Genomic DNA, 17,648 nt, shown 5'->3' with positions numbered 1-17,648 from the left:
ACTATCTCCAATATCATACGGAAATAAGCAAATACCTTTAACCTGTGTGAGTTATTGACCTAATAGTTTATGATGGATAAATTGATCAGAATATGTGATTAATATTTGTAATGAAAAAGCTCTTTCTACCACATATTTTTCAATATAATTCATTTCACACCTAAAATAGTTAACAATTTCTGTATGTAGTTTAGGAAAAGGTCTCTTGAACCTATGCAGAATCAATGGAAACCACAAAGAAGAGTGAGTGACAAAAGCTGTCACTTAGAACCCAGTCTCCTCCAGGTGTTAACAGAATTTCAATAGTACAAAATAATTTGTCTTTCTATAAGCTGTGTCAGGGCAAAAGAAATTTCATCTTAACCTTCTCTGCTCTTTAAAATTCAATGAAGATAAATTCTGAATTAAATATAAAACAAGTTCCAGCTTTGAAGAGTAATTAATTACTTATGGAGTTTTAAGCTTTTAGTGTTTGGATACCAACTTTTATTTTCAAAAATAAATCTGACTCTTTGTTGTAGTTAAATAAAACTTCCCATTGATATGCTGAGGGGACATAAATATTTATTAAACTAATCATATCTTTATGTCATTTCAGTTGTATCTCAATGCTAACTGATAGAACCAAAAATCTATACAAATATCTATATGCATTTTCTGGTAACTCTTTCCTATATAAATCTGTACATAAATACTATATAGGTGTCACATTCATTATGTATTTTTAAACTTCATTTGTCTTTATGGCAAGATAGAATGGGGTCTCTGATACAGTCTTATAAACCAAGAATCAAACACCAGTTCTGACAAATAGTTAGACAGCACATTACCTGGATATCCATACAAGCAAAATGGAAATACACAAAATAACTATGTTAAAGGCTGATTAAGTTAAATTAATGATATGAAGTATTTATAATTCAGACAGACACATGGATAATAATTTGATTATTATTCCATAAAATAGTGCATAAAATAAAAGAATTGTATTAAACTTTGAAGTCTGCAGTAAAATGTATGAGTATGCATAAATAATTTTGCACTGATTCATCTAAACATTAAAGAAATTTGACTTGTCCAGAATCTAGATTATATATACTTTTGGTCCAAAATAAAAATATTTTAGGGACACAGAGGAGAACATATACTAAATGTCTTAGTTAGGGTCTTATTGCTGTGAACAGAAACATGACCAATATAAGTTTTATAAAGGACAACATTTAATTGGTGCTGGCTTACAGGTTCAGGGGTTCAGTCCATTATCATCAAGGCAGGAGCATGGCAGCATCACAGCACTGAGGTTTGCATGGTGCAGGAGGAGTTGAGTTCTACATCTGAAAGAAAGTCAGGAACAGACTGAGCATCCTCAGGCAGCTAGGAGGAGGGTCTCCAAGCCCACCCCCACAGTGACACTCTTCCTTCAACAAGGCCACACCTTCTAATAGTGCCACTCCCTGGGCCAAGCATATGCAAACCATCACACTAAACATTTTATTTTGTGCTCTTATTATTCTTTCCTATATTTCACTTAACTTTCCTTACAAAATGAATGTTAAATATACTCATGAAAATAATTTTAACAGCTGATATTCATTACTGAAAAATCTAAATATTTCCCCATGAATATTCTTTCTATTGAACCTCAGATCCTCAGATATTACCTTTTTACTTTTTATTAGTTCATTGAACGTTACACAGTGGAGTTTGATGGATACATTCCCCTCCCACAACTCCTCCTAGATCCGCCTCCATTTTATTACCCAGGCAACTTTATGTCCACTTTTTCATTGCTGTTTTTGTTGATCCCAATCAATTTCAATATGTGCATCTATATATTTTTAGACATGGATCCTTTCACTAAGGTGTTACAAGATGCAAAACTTTTAAAGAAAACTGAATCACCTTTTCACATAAGCTATGGATTGACAATAGATCCTTGGCGAAAGGTAGGATTTCATGTCTACTTTTACTTTCTGTGTCAGGACTCAGCCTTGCTTGAGCTTGTTCATGGACTTATTCATGCTTTCACTGTGGGCTAGTGTGTACACATGCCCTGTTCTGTCTGGAGGGCACTGCTTGTGTGCCCTGTCTCTAAAAGTGCCTGCATAAACTCTTCTGAAATGATCCCAGAACTTTGAGAGGAGAGATGTGATATTTATGTCCTATTTAGGGCAGAACATCCCACAGTATTTTATCTCTGCACTTTGGACAATTGTAGGGAATAGAGTCCTTTGGATATATGCCCAGGAGTACTATAACTGGATCATGGGGTAGATCTATCTTTAGGCTTTGAGACAACTCCACACTGATTTATCTGGTGGCTACATTAGTTCACACTCTTACCAACAATGATAAAGTGTTCATCTTTCCTTGTATCCATTCCAGCACATTTTCATTTTTCTAAAAGTCTCAGCCATTCTGATTCACTGATCTTACAACATGTGACTTGTGAAGAGGACCTGAGTTCAGTTTCCAGCACCTACATCCAGAAGCTCACTATAGTATGTAACTCATGCTCCAGGGGATTGATGTCATTTTCTAACCTGTTCAGGTACCAAGCACACACATGGTATTCAAGTATACATGCAGGCAAAACACTCCCACACAAAAATGAATAATTGTAAAAAATGAAAGACATTCATGATAATTTTATTCCTAGATATTTTAAGTAGTATATTGACTTACTGAATTCAAAACTCAAAATATCATGAGACAGAATTAAATCAAATAAACTAAGTTAACAGATAACAGAGCTACCAAAATATCATGAACCAGAGCAGACAAGGTCCAAAACAAAGAAAATTTAATTATCTTATAAAGAGAATTTACTAGAAAGATTCAGCTACTAGGGAGTGAGTAGGTTAACAACAACTTGTTGTTTGGTACAGAGACTAAGAAATCTATAGATGTTCAATTCCCAAAGCAGGATTTCTCCATAACCCAGTCTGATATTGATAGTGTAAAATACTCCTGGAGGGATTTCTCTTCTTTGGTATACCTTGGAATCTAAGGAAGCTGGATTCTCTCAGCCATGAAGGATCGATACATAAAACATATACATTATGGTAGCTTTTGAGACCCAGTATGGAAACACACATCTTGAATCCCAGCAATCAAGAGGCAGAGGCAGAGGCAGAGGGCAGAGGGCAGAGGCAGAGGCAGAGGGCAGAGGGGAGAGGCAGAGGCAGAGGCAGAGGCAGAGGCAGAGGCAGAGGCAGAGGCAGAGGCAGAGGCAGAGGCAGAGGCAGAGGCAGAGGCAGAGGCAGAGGCAGAGGCAGAGGCAGAGGCAGAGGCAGAGGCAGAGGCAGATGATTTCTGTTTGAAGCCAGCCTGGTCTACACAGTAAGTTTCAAGTCACCCAGGGCTATTTGAAGAGATCCTGTTTCAAAACAAACAAACAAACAAACAAACAAACAAACTAACTAACTAACTAACTAACTAACTAACTAACTATTATTTCATTAAGACTATTTAATTTTAATACTTTCATAACTCATAAAGTATTATTGACATGAAAAAGGCACACAGTTCTTTAGATTCCAAGATGTTACTTTCTGACAAAAGTAAGAAATTTTGCTCTTCTGTAAAAAAAATAGGAACCATTCCTCCAGGAAGGAGTCAGAAAGGAAAGGCTTGCTCAATTTAATCAGTGAGTCTACTGACTGTCAACTTGGTTTCTGAACTAGAAAGGGCATAGCCACTTGTCTTTGTGGAGGGAACACTTGAAGATTAGGGTAGCAAAGATTCTTGGTGCTACCTTTCATTCCAATGTTTGTAAAATCTGTCTCTCCCCGCCCTTTCTATAAGTGTCATGAGTTCTATTCATTTATTTGTTTTCTTTACTTGACTTCTCAGCTTCCCAGCTACCACCAACACATAGGAATATTGTAGGATGGGAGATACATTTTTATGGATTCTGTTCTAGAGAACCATGGCTAGTACCAAGAGCAAACAAATACAGGCATCACAAAAAGAAATGAATGAATGAGCACATTCCTTGTGGAGGATAGAAAAACATTTGAAGTGTTTTTAGTCACAATTGTGTTTCCTATTGGCTGAATAAAGAGTACAAAAAAGTACAGACATTCATTCCAAAGACAAAACTTAAAAGGACATTTTTTTTCTCAACAGCACACCTTGACAAAGAAATTCCTTCAATCCCTAACAAGTTAACATTGACATGACTCAGAGGAAAATATTGACAATTCCCCTATCTCAACCAATACTTGCAGGAGCAAAAGACAAGTGGTGAAGTTACAGAGGTTTATAAAACACAGGAAAACACAAAGAAATGTCATCCAGTACTCAAGCAGGTAGAGTCCCTGGGATAGAGCTGGGATCTCTGAACAGATCCTAAGGGACGGAGGAAGGAACCTGAAAGTTTGAGTAAATATAGCCCCACAACTGAAAGGAAGCATCTCCTCTGATCTTGTCTCCTTCCAGAATCCCTGCAATTGTTCTCTTTTCTGGAGCTCTTTGGGAAACCAGCTGACAGAGTAGATAGAGAATGGAGTTGTCTGACCCAGAGCCTAGCATATCACAGCAGAGTATAGCATGGTGAGTGAGAGAAGAGAAGAAACAGATGAAAAGGTAGCACACAAATCAATCTGGATGAGTAAAGTTGAACATTGACAAAGTATGTTTATCAATCAGACACAGAGGGAGAAATACAATGGAAGCAAACATCCAACACAGAACCCAACTCAGATGACATATAGTTCTAGTTCCTAGTACATTCTTCCCCTGATGCCAAGTCAATGAACCAGTACATAACCTTACTCAATAACACAGCAGCTTGAGATACAAGTGACATGAAATACAAGGAATAAGGACACCCTAGATGATTTATATCACACAATGACTAATTATCACTGAAAAAGGTCAATAAAGGTATAACCTTTTCAAAAGAGATAAATGTTCAGATTTTTCCAAAAAAAAGAAAGGTGTTTAGGATCGTATATAGCAATTTGGAAGGTCATTTCAAATTAAACTGTAAAAAAGAATGCTTATTATCATGTTAAAATGAAAAGTGGAGTATTTTAGAAATCATAATGACCAGTCTGAATTAAAATTCAAACACATTTTCTGGGGAAGGATAAGGAAAGGAATAAAAGCATCCATAAATACAACTGAATACTATTAAAACATTTTAAAGGATTGGGAACTTAAATGTGTCTGCCTGTGTCAGGGAGGTTGATAGAATGATTAGTAGTCTACATCAACATAGAAATCATTCCATGATGTATAGTAGTATTTAAAAAGAAGATTTGAAGCTGAATGGACCAGTTGTGGTAGCAAATCCATGAAATCACATCACTGAAGAGGTAGAGATAGGAGGATTGCAAGTTCAAGGTCAATATGGCTTGCATAGCTCAAATACCAACTTGTGCTCCAAGTTAAGAACCTGTAAAATAAACCAAACGGGGCCATGTAGTAACTGTCTATACATGAAGCTGCTTGAGAGTCTAAATGAGAAAACCACTGAAGCTTATAGGCTGAAGATTAACCACACAGTGAACCTCAGTCAATGAAAAAGAAAGAGAAGGTGATCAAGAGAACCAATCCCATAGAATACCATCTACAATTGTACATACTTTATGTAAAATGTGTGTACCATAGGCACACACATGAACATCAGTATGATAAAGGCATAGGTGATATGTGCACATGGCAAACAATGCAAAGATAGATACTCAACACAAAGAGGCCAAGAAGCAGAGATACAGAAAATAGGAGAAATATATTTAAAGCAATCTTTGAAAAGCAATTATTATTTTATAATTGATAAGGGAAAATTTTTAGTATCTCATTTCTATGGTTTGGAACTTTTAAAAAAATTACCTATTTTCCAAAGCAGTAATTGTTAGCATTTTGTTTAAGCTCCACCTCACAGTTACCTGGCAACAGCCAGATATGTCTGAGTCACTATAAAAGGGGCTACTTGCCACCTCTTCACTCTCTTGCTCTTGCTCTTGGCTTCCTGCTCCTGCTCTCTCCCCATTCCCTTTCCCCATCTCTCTCCATGTGCTTATGGGCAGCCTCTACTTCTCTACTTCTCTTCTCTCTCTCTCTCTCTCTCTCTCTCTCTCTCTCTCTCTCTCTCTCTCTTTCTCTGCTTCTATTACCCTCTCAACTCCCCTCCCCATGCCCTCAAATAAACTCTCTCTATACTATACCATCATGTGGCTGGTCCCTCAGAGGGAAAGGATGCCTTCAGCAAGGGCCAGGAGAGGTTTCCCTTTCTCCATACCTCATCACACCTCCATAGAACATATTACCCCTCTATTTATTTTCATCAATACATCAGTAATGATTCCTTATAAACTACAATGATTTGTCAAAAACTAATGACACAAACATATATGTCTGTATAACCATATGAAACTGATATTATAAAATTTAAGACAAATAATAGTTTTTTTTAAAAAAATTAGACTTTGGTTCTATGATGCTGCATGCCAAAAGATAATAAAACTATGGATGTAAGTTTATCTAATTCATAATTTAAAACATGGGTAGATTTAATAATAATTTAGAATATAGTAAGTATAGTAATAGGAGCCAAAATGGCAAAGATTGTACAAACAGACCTATATCCAAATCCTGTATTGGTTGTAAAACAAAATAAATCTATTTTAAAGTAAGTGCAGTGATGATATGTGTCTTAAAAGACCATAGTATAACAAAAGATAAATGGAACTCAGTGCTTCAGGGACAAGGCAAGGATGAAAGGCACTGCGTTGTTTTTATTATCTTACATCCAAGAGCTCACAAGGGATCTGTTTCTTCTTGACACCGATGCTCAAGTATCTTCTTATGAAAAGTAAATGAAACACAAACCTAATTAAACATTAATTATACACCTTTCAATTGGCAAGATAGAAAACACGGTTCTCTGTCTCTAATACCTCTAGTGCTTATCTGCTGGTCTTACTGAAGAACAAACTGATTGGATAAGCTGTGAAAGACACATTTAGAGATTCGACCAAGGTCTCTGCTCTTGAAGCCATCTTTTTCCTTAGATTCATTCCTTGAGCAGGAAATGTGAGGATTGCTTTCTCTGTTAAAATCCATGTTGGCCAGAGACTGAAGGGCTAGTGCTATGTATTATTAATTCCATTTACAGATTAGGAGTTGAAACTCACATCACTTGAAAAAGCTGACCAATACAAGATTTGAATGCAGGAACTGTGACTCTAAGAAGACACACAATGACTAAGAGTTATCCCAGAGGGTGTTTTATAAACCTAACTAATTCATTTTCTCTCTTGGTTCATAGTCTAGTAACACACATTTTCTACAGTGTGTAGAGACCCTCATTGCATTTGTGACATTAAGTACATATTTTGACAGTACTGCTTCTGTAAAGAAAATAAATTCAAGATGTTCCTTAGTTCGAAAAAAATATGTTTATCTAACAATTCCAACTATTATAGGCATGTCTTCGTCAATGGGAAACAATTAGAAAATCACTATCCAAAGGCAAGCCAGTTTCAGAACGTCGATATACCCTTCTCCCACTGAACTATTTAATGTTGATTTTTTTCAAACAACATTGCCTGCACACAAAACACATAGATAATCCAGTATTTTAAAATGCTAATACTTTTTAAATTTCCCAAGAAACCATTTGTACACTTGGTATCAACTATATATTATAGAAAGCAAACTTTGATATGGAAAAGAGACTTTAAAGTGGAAATCACATAAATACACTTTAGACAGCTCTTCTCCACAAATGATAATAAGAAAGTAGAGATTTTCATCACTTGACAAACCATCCAAAGAAGCTGCTACATAGTGGCAGATAGATGAGACTGGAAAATATTTTGAACTTTTCCAGAGTCTCTTAAAAAGTCTTTTCAGATATACCCTAAAAATTGCACAAATCATAAAGCATGAGAATTCATGCTCACTTTTTATTTCAATGAGAACAAATTTTTTCTTGTTTAGAACAAAATGTCAGAAAAGTAATGAGAAACAAGTGACATAACAAATATAATGTTTGATACTAACTGTGTAGATAAGAGAAAACCTACGTATCTCAATCAATTGCTTTCTCTTCTAGATACTTGTAGGGTTCTGTGCCTTGGGCTTTCCCTGGAGATCTCTGAACAGGGTAGGTGCATGGGTTCAAGTGAAGGGAGAGAATTCAGGCAGGGAGGGGAGGGAGGGTGGCTTCTGCAGTCTCATCTGCTGGTTCTGCTCATTTCTGCCCCTGCTGCTTCGGTTGTTCAGATCTGGCTGAGCCAGCTGGAGACTGACTAGCAAGGGGTGCAGGGAACTTCTGGTTGTGATCTTGGGAGAGCAGATCTCTTTCCCAAGCAGTGGTGTCACAGCTCTTATGACAGAAGCTCTCAGATGATGGAATAATTCCTGCACACCTTTAATCCTTCTGAACATGACTCTTAATAGAGTTTTTGGATGGGTCAATGTCTGACAGCAGGTACTTCCTACTGGTTTGGCCTGAGAGCTTGGGAAGACCTCATTTACATATTTGGGAGCATGGTTCTGCTTCTACATCTGATCTGTCTTGAGCCTATGTGACCTGTGGTCACATCCTTACCTATGGAGGAGGGCCTTGGGATGTTGCCCTACATAACTGATCTGTCCCAAACCTCTCTACAGGGGGATATGGAGGAGGGATGCAGCTACGTGAGAAGGCCCTGATCTTCTGGGAGACTGGGAATGCACCTGCCATCCCTTAGGATCCCCTGGGGATTTGACTTATCTCAATCAGGACTCAGGGTACCTTTCACAGTCTGCAGTCCTACAGATAATTTGTTAAATAAATGCAAAAGATTACATTCCTAGCATAACAAAATTTTTTAGCAGAGTATCTGTGGAAGCAACAAGAACAAATATGGAGATAATCTGTCTCCCAAGGGAAATCACAGACATGAGGTCACTTTTGCTAGATGAGAGAAAGAGCACATACACATGTAAGATAGCTGGAAGGCATAAGGTAAGATTGCATTATTTAGTTTTCTGAATGATTAAGGCATACAGAAATGTAGATTTTCAGAGTGAAAAGGATAACTCTGTCACTTACAGATAAAAATATCAGGCACATAATTTACCCTCTCTGTCTTTTCATAGATCTAATCTTTTGAACCTCCCCTCTACCTCCGTACTGGAAGGAAGAGGTAACTTTCTTATTAAAGGAAACTTGAGGATAAATTCAAGAACAATTACACATTAACCTAAGACTAGTAGTAGAAAATAGCAGTTTTTGTTGTCTGCCTATAAGATTGCTTTATGAATGTGAACTGATCATGTCAAAGCTGAGCCACATGTCTAAGTTTTCCCTTGGAAGACTCAAAGAGACCACAGATGCGAGCTGAATGTACTATATCTAAAAAGACATTCATTCACCATGGATGGCGAAAACAAGGTATTTGATGATATAGTCAAACTTAAACAACCTACAAATTCAACAATTCAGAACAGGCTAGAAGGAAATTTCCAACCCAAGGAGGTTAAATACACTCTTTAAAACACAGGAAATAAATAATCTCACACTGGCAAAAATAAAAGAAAGGAAATATACTATCACCCACACCCATGCACACACACACACACACATACACACATACCATCACCATCACCATCACCATCACCAACAAAACAATAAGAATTAGCAATCATGAAGCATTGGCATTTCTCAATATCAGTGAAATTAATTTCCTAATTAAAAAACATACTAACAAAATCCCATGGTGGAAGAAAGCTGAACACCAAGGAGTGCAGAAATTCTGAGACTGCAGGACAGACTGCCACCTCTGCACACCTCTGCCCATATCTTTGGTCCAAGGGGAAACTGCACAGTGCCTCTGGACACAGATATAGGAACATACAGCTGCCGGTACCCGCGGTTCTGGTCAGTACAGGACCGAACTGAACTGGCCAAAAAGCTCCCTGCATGCAAATCCCATGGGGGAGAGAGCTGGACCCTCAGAAGTGTGGATACTCTGGAGAAGTCAGAGGAGACTACTCTCTGCCCACAGTCCAGACCCAAGAGGGAATCGCATAGTGCCAAATATACCCTCTGGGTGCATTTACCTAGGAGCAATCAGGGACAGGACCCTTTGATTCCTGCCCACACCTAGAGCTGAAAAACAGTCTCCAGGAGACGGACACACCTGAAATCAGAGCACCTGTTCTCAGAAAATGCTGAAAGAATACATAAAAAACAGTTCTACAGGAGTGCTGACACAGAGGCTTACACCAGGGTCAAGTCACTCTCAGAAACAGCAAGACAAGCAAACACCAGAGACACCCCAATGGCTAGAAGAAAGTGCAGGAAACTAAGCGCTTGAAACCAAGACTACTTGGCATCATTAGAGCCCAGTTCTCTCACGAAAGAAAACACTGGATATCCAACACTCCAGAAAAGCAAGATTTGGATTGAAAAATCACATTTTTTGATAATGATGGAAAACTTTAAGAAGGACATAAAGACCTCCCTTAAAGAAATGCAGGAAAACACAAGTAAACAACTAGAAGCCCTCAGAGAGGAAATACAAATATCCCGGAAAGAATTACAGGAAAACAAAACCAAAACAGGTGAAGGAATTGAAAATGGAAATAGAAACAACAAAGAAAGCACAAAAGGAGAAAACCCTAGATATAGAATACCTAAGGAAGAGACAAGGAGCCAAAGATACGAGCATCACCAACAGAATACAAGAGATAGAAGAGAGAATCTCAGGAGCAGAAGATTCCATAGAAATCATCGTTGCAGTTGTCAAAGATAATGTAAAACAGAAAAACATTCCAGCCCAAAATATACAGGAAATCCAGGACACATTGAGAAGATCAAACCTAAGGATAATTGGTAAAGAAGAATTGAAGACACCCAACTTAAAGGGCTAGTAAATATATTCAACAAATTTATAGAAGAAACTTCCCTAACCTAAAGAAAGAGATGCCCATAAACATACAAGAAGCCTACAGAACTCCAAATAGATTGGACCAGAAGAGAAATTCCTCCCATCACATAATAGTTAAGACACCAAATGCGGTTGCTGCCGCTGCAGAGAGCCCCTGGGCAGCACCCCACGAGCGAACCTGAGCCGCGGGACCACAGGTAAGACCAAATTTTCTGCTGCAAGAAAGCTGCCTGGTGAGCTTGGGACACACGGAAGCAGAATTTCTCTAGGACCAGGCACGTTCTGTGTTTACCGGAAGTCCCACAACCGAGGATCCCGGCCCGCAGCAGCTCTCTGCTACCAGACCCGGTGAGAGAGAGACCCAACCGCCTGGTCAGGTGGGCACTCCTGAGGCTGCAGAGCGGAAGAGACCACCAACACTGCTCACCCCTGCCCACATCCCTGGCCCAAGAGGAAACTGTATAAGGCCTCTGGGCTCCCGTGGGGGAGGGCCCAGGAGCAGCAGGACACCTGCCAGAGACACCGCCGGACCCTGAAGGATACAGACCGGATAAACAGTTCTCTGCACCCAAATCCCGTGGGAGGGAGAGCTAAACCTTCAGAGAGGCAGACAAGCCTGGGAAACCAGAAGAGACTGCTCCCTGCACACACATCTCGGACGCCAGAGGAAAAAGCCAAAGACCATCTGGAACCCTGGTGCACTGAAGCTCCCGGAAGGGGCGGCACAGGTCTTCCTGTTGCTGCCGCTGCAGAGAGCCCCTGGGCAGCACCCCACGAGCGAACCTGAGCCTCGGGACCACAGGTAAGACCAAATTTTCTGCTGCAAGAAAGCTGCCTGCTGAACTCAAGACACAGGCCCACAGGAACAGCTGAAGACCTGTAGAGAGGAAAAACTACACGCCCGAAAGCAGAACACTCTGCCCCCATAACTGACTGAAAGAGAGGAAAACAGGTCTACAGCACTCCTGACACACAGGCTTATAGGACAGTCTAGCCACTGTCAGAAATAGCAGAACAAAGTAACACTAGAGATAATCTGATGGCGAGAGGCAAGCGCAGGAACCCAAGCAACAGAAACCAAGACTACATGCCATCATCGGAGCCCAATTCTCCCACCAAAACAAACATGGAATATCCAAACACACCAGAAAAGCAAGATCTAGTTTCAAAATCATATTTGATCATGATGCTGGAGGACTTCAAGAAAGACATGAACACACTTAGGGAAGCACAGGAAAACATTAATAAACAAGTAACAGCCTACAGAGAGGAATCGCAAAAATCCCTGAAAGAATTCCAGGACAACACAATCAAACAGTTGAAGGAATTAAAAATGGAAATAGAAGCAATCAAGAAAGAACACATGGAAACAACCCTGGATATAGAAAACCAAAAGAAGAGACAAGGAGCTGTAGATACAAGCTTCACCAACAGAATACAAGAGATGGAAGAGAGAATCTCAGGAGCAGAAGATTCCATAGAAATCATTGACTCAACTGTCAAAGATAATGTAAAGCAGAAAAAGCTACTGGTCCAAAACATACAGGAAATCCAGGACTCAATGAGAAGATCAAACCTAAGGATAATAGGTATAGAAGAGAGTGAAGACTACCAGCTCAAAGGACCAGTAAATATCTTCAACAAAATCATAGAAGAAAACTTCCCTAACCTAAAAAAAGAGATACACATAGACATACAAGAAGCCTACAGAACTCCAAACAGATTGGACCAGAAAAGAAACACCTCCCGTCACATAATTGTCAAAACACCAAACGCACAAAATAAAGAAAGAATATTAAAAGCAGTAAGGGAAAAAGGTCAAGTAACATATAAAGGGAGACCTATCAGAATCACACCAGACTTTTCGCCAGAAACTATGAAGGCCAGAAGATCCTGGACTGATGTTATACAGACCCTAAGAGAACACAAATGCCAGCCCAGGTTACTGTATCCAGCAAAACTCTCAATTAACATAGATGGAGAAACCAAGATATTCCATGACAAAACCAAATTTACACAATATCTTTCTACAAATCCAGCACTACAAAGGACAATAAATGGTAAAGCCCAACATAAGGAGGCAAGCTATACCCTAGAAGAAGCAAGAAACTAATCGTCTTGGCAACAAAAAAAAGAGAATGAAAGCACACAAACATAACCTCACATCCAAATATGAATATAACAGGAAGCAATAATCACTATTCCTTAATATCTCTCAATATCAATGGCCTCAACTCCCCAATAAAAAGACATAGATTAACAAACAGGATACGCAACGAGGACCCTGCATTCTGCTGCCTACAGGAAACACACCTCAGAGACAAAGACAGACACTACCTCAGAGTGAAAGGCTGGAAAACAACTTTCCAAGCAAATGGTCAGAAGAAGCAAGCTGGAGTAGCCATTCTAATATCAAATAAAATCAATTTCCAACTAAAAGTCATCAAAAAAGATAAGGAAGGACACTTCATATTCATCAAAGGAAAAATCAACCAAGATGAACTCTCATCCTAAATATCTATGCCCCAAATACAAGGGCACCTACATACGTAAAAGAAACCTTACTAAAGCTCAAAACACACATTGCACTTCACACAATAATAGTGGGAGATTTCAACACCCCACTCTCATCAATGGACAGATCATGGAAACAGAAATTAAACAGTGATGTAGACAGACTAAGAGAAGTCATGAGCCAAATGGACTTAACGGATATTTATAGAACATTCTATCCTAAAGCAAAAGGATATACCTTCTACTCAGCTCCTCATGGTACTTTCTCCAAAATTGACCATATAATTGGTCAAAAAACGGGCCTCAACAGGTACAGAAAGATAGAAATAATCCCATGCGTGCTATCGGACCACCACGGCCTAAAACTGGTCTTCAATAACAATAAGGGAAGAATGCCCACATATACGTGGAAATTGAACAATGCTCTACTCAATGATAACCTGGTCAAGGAAGAAATAAAGAAAGAAATTAAAAACTTTTTAGAATTTAATGAAAATGAAGATACAACATACTCAAACTTATGGGACACAATGAAAGCTGTGCTAAGAGGAAAACTCATAGCGCTGAGTGCCTGCAGAAAGAAACAGGAAAGAGCATATGTCAGCAGCTTGACAGCACACCTAAAAGCTCTAGAACAAAAAGAAGCAAATACACCCAGGAGGAGTAGAAGGCAGGAAATAATCAAACTCAGAGCTGAAATCAACCAAGTAGAAACAAAAAGGACCATAGAAAGAATCAACAGAACCAAAAGTTGGTTCTTTGAGAAAATCAACAAGATAGATAAACCCTTAGCCAGACTAACGAGAGGACACAGAGAGTGTGTCCAAATTAACAAAATGTGTCCAAATTAACAAAATCAGAAATGAAAAGGGAGACATAACTACAGATTCGGAGGAAATTCAAAAAATCATCAGATCTTACTATAAAAACCTATATTCAACAAAATTTGAAAATCTTCAGGAAATGGACAATTTCCTAGACAGATACCAGGTATCGAGGTTAAATCAGGAACAGATAAACCAGTTAAACAACCCCATAACTCCTAAGGAAATAGAAGCAGTCATTAAAGGTCTCCCAACCAAAAAGAGCCCAGGTCCAGACGGGTTTAGTGCAGAATTCTATCAAACCTTCATAGAAGACCTCATACCAATATTATCCAAACTATTCCACAAAATTGAAACAGATGGAGCCCTACCGAATTCCTTCTACGAAGCCACAATTACTCTTATACCTAAACCACACAAAGACACAACAAAGAAAGAGAACTTCAGACCAATTTCCCTTATGAATATCGACGCAAAAATACTCAATAAAATTCTGGCAAACCGAATTCAAGAGCACATCAAAACAATCATCCACCATGATCAAGTAGGCTTCATCCCAGGCATGCAGGGATGGTTTAATATACGGAAAACCATCAACGTGATCCATCATATAAACAAACTGAAAGAACAGAACCACATGATCATTTCATTAGATGCTGAGAAAGCATTTGACAAAATTCAACACCCCTTCATGATAAAAGTCCTGGAAAGAATAGGAATTCAAGGCCCATACCTAAACATAGTAAAAGCCATATACAGCAAACCAGTTGCTAACATTAAACTAAATGGAGAGAAACTTGAAGCAATCCCACTAAAATCAGGTACTAGACAAGGCTGCCCACTCTCTCCCTACTTATTCAATATAGTTCTTGAAGTTCTAGCCAGAGCAATCAGACAACAAAAGGAGATCAAAGGGATACAGATCAGAAAAGAAGAGGTCAAAATATCACTATTTGCAGATGACATGATAGTATATTTAAGTGATCCCAAAAGTTCCACCAGAGAACTACTAAAGCTGAATAACAACTTCAGCAAAGTGGCTGGGTATAAAATTAACTCAAATAAATCAGTTGCCTTCCTCTATACAAAAGAGAAACAAGCCGAGAAAGAAATTAGGGAAATGACACCCTTCATAATAGACCCAAATAATATAAAGTACCTCGGTGTGACTTTAACCAAGCAAGTAAAAGATCTGTACAATAAGAACTTCAAGACACTGAGGAAAGAAATTGAAGAAGACCTCAGAAGATGGAAAGATCTCCCATGCTCATGGATTGGCAGGATTAATATAGCTAAAGCTATCCTCAACAATAAAAGGACTTCAGGGGGAATCACTATCCCTGAACTCAAGCAGTATTACAGAGCAATAGTGATAAAAACTGCATGGTATTGGTACAGAGACAGACAGATAGACCAATGGAATAGAATTGAAGACCCAGAAATGAACCCACACACCTATGGTCACTTGATTTTTGACAAAGGAGCCAAAACCATCCAATGGAAAAAAGATAGCATTTTCAGCAAATGGTGCTGGTTCAACTGGAGGGCAACATGTAGAAGAATGCAGATCGATCCATCCTTATCACCCTGTACAAAGCTTAAGTCCAAGTGGATCAAGGACCTCCACATCAAACCAGACACACTCAAACTAATAGAAGAAAAACTAGGGAAGCATCTGGAACACATGGGCACTGGAAAAAATTTCCTGAACAAAACACCAATGGCTTATGCTCTAAGATCAAGAATCGACAAATGGGATCTCATAAAACTGCAAAGCTTCTGTAAGGCAAAGGACACTGTGGTTAGGACAAAACGGCAACCAACAGATTGGGAAAAGATCTTTACCAATCCTACAACAGATAGAGGCCTTATTTCCAAAATATACAAAGAACTCAAGAAGTTAGACCGCCGGGAAACAAATAACCCTATTAAAAAATGGGGTTCAGAGCTAAACAAAGAATTCACAGCTGAGGAATGCCGAATGGCTGAGAAACACCTAAAGAAATGTTCAACATCTTTAGTCATAAGGGAAATGCAAATCAAAACAACCCTGAGATTTCACCTCACACCAGTGCGATTGGCTAAGATCAAAAACTCAGGTGACAGCAGATGCTGGCGAGGATGTGGAGAAAGAGGAACACTCCTCCATTGTTGGTGGGATTGCAGACTGGTAAAACCATTCTGGAAATCAGTCTGGAGGTTCCTCAGAAAATTGGACATTGAACTGCCTGAGGATCCAGCTATACCTCTCTTGGGCATATACCCAAAAGATGCCTCAACATATAAAAGAGACACGTGCTCCACTATGTTCATCGCAGCCTTATTTATAATAGCCAGAAGCTGGAAAGAACCCAGATGCCCTTCAACAGAGGAATGGATACAGAAAATGTGGTACATCTACACAATGGAATATTACTCAGCTATCAAAAACAACGAGTTTATGAAATTCGTAGGCAAATGGTTGGAACTGGAAAATATCATCCTGAGTGAGCTAACCCAATCACAGAAAGACATACATGGTATGCACTCATTGATAAGTGGCTATTAGCCCAAATGCTTGAATTACCCTAGATCCCTAGAACAAACGAAACTCAAGACGGATGATCAAAATGTGAATGCTTCACTCCTTCTTTAAATGAGGAAAAAGAATACCCTTGGCAGGGAAGGGAGAGGCAAAGATTAAAACAGAGACTGAAGGAACACCCATTCAGAGCCTGCCCCACATGTGGCCCATACATATACAGCCACCCAATTAGACAAGATGGATGAAGCAAAGAAGTGCAGACCGACAGGAGCCAGATGTAGATCGCTCCTGAGAGACACAGCCAGAATACAGCAAATACAGAGGCGAATGCCAGCAGCAAACCACTGAACTGAGAATAGGTCCCCTATTGAAGGAATCAGAGAAAGAACTTGAAGAGCTTGAAGGGGCTCGAGACCCCAAAAGTACAACAATGCCAAGCAACCAGAGCTTCCAGGGACTAAGCCACTACCTAAAGACTATACATGGACTGACCCTGGACTCTGACCTCATAGGTAGCAATGAATATCCTAGTAAGAGCACCAGTGGAAGGGGAAGCCCTGGGTTCTGCTAAGACTGAACCTCCAGTGAACTAGTCTATGGGGGGAGGGCGGCAATGGGGGGAGGGTTGGGAGGGGAACACCCATAAGGAAGGGGAGGGGGGAGGGGGATGTTTGCCCGGAAACCGGGAAAGGGAATAACACTCGAAATGTACATAAGAAATACTCAAGTTAATAAAAAAAAAAAAAAGACACCAAATGCACAAAACAAAGAAAGAATATTAAAAGCAATAAGGGAAAAAGTCAAATGACATATAAAGGCAGACCTATAAGATTTATACCAGACTTCTCCCCAGAGACTATGAAAGCCAGAAGATCCTGGACAGATGTCATACAG

This window comes from Rattus norvegicus, chromosome 3, assembly GCF_021556685.1.
Source record: "Rattus norvegicus strain SHRSP/BbbUtx chromosome 3, alternate assembly SHRSP_T2T, whole genome shotgun sequence".
NCBI classification, from domain to species: domain Eukaryota; kingdom Metazoa; phylum Chordata; class Mammalia; order Rodentia; family Muridae; genus Rattus; species Rattus norvegicus.
This window is presented reverse-complemented; position numbering follows the sequence as displayed.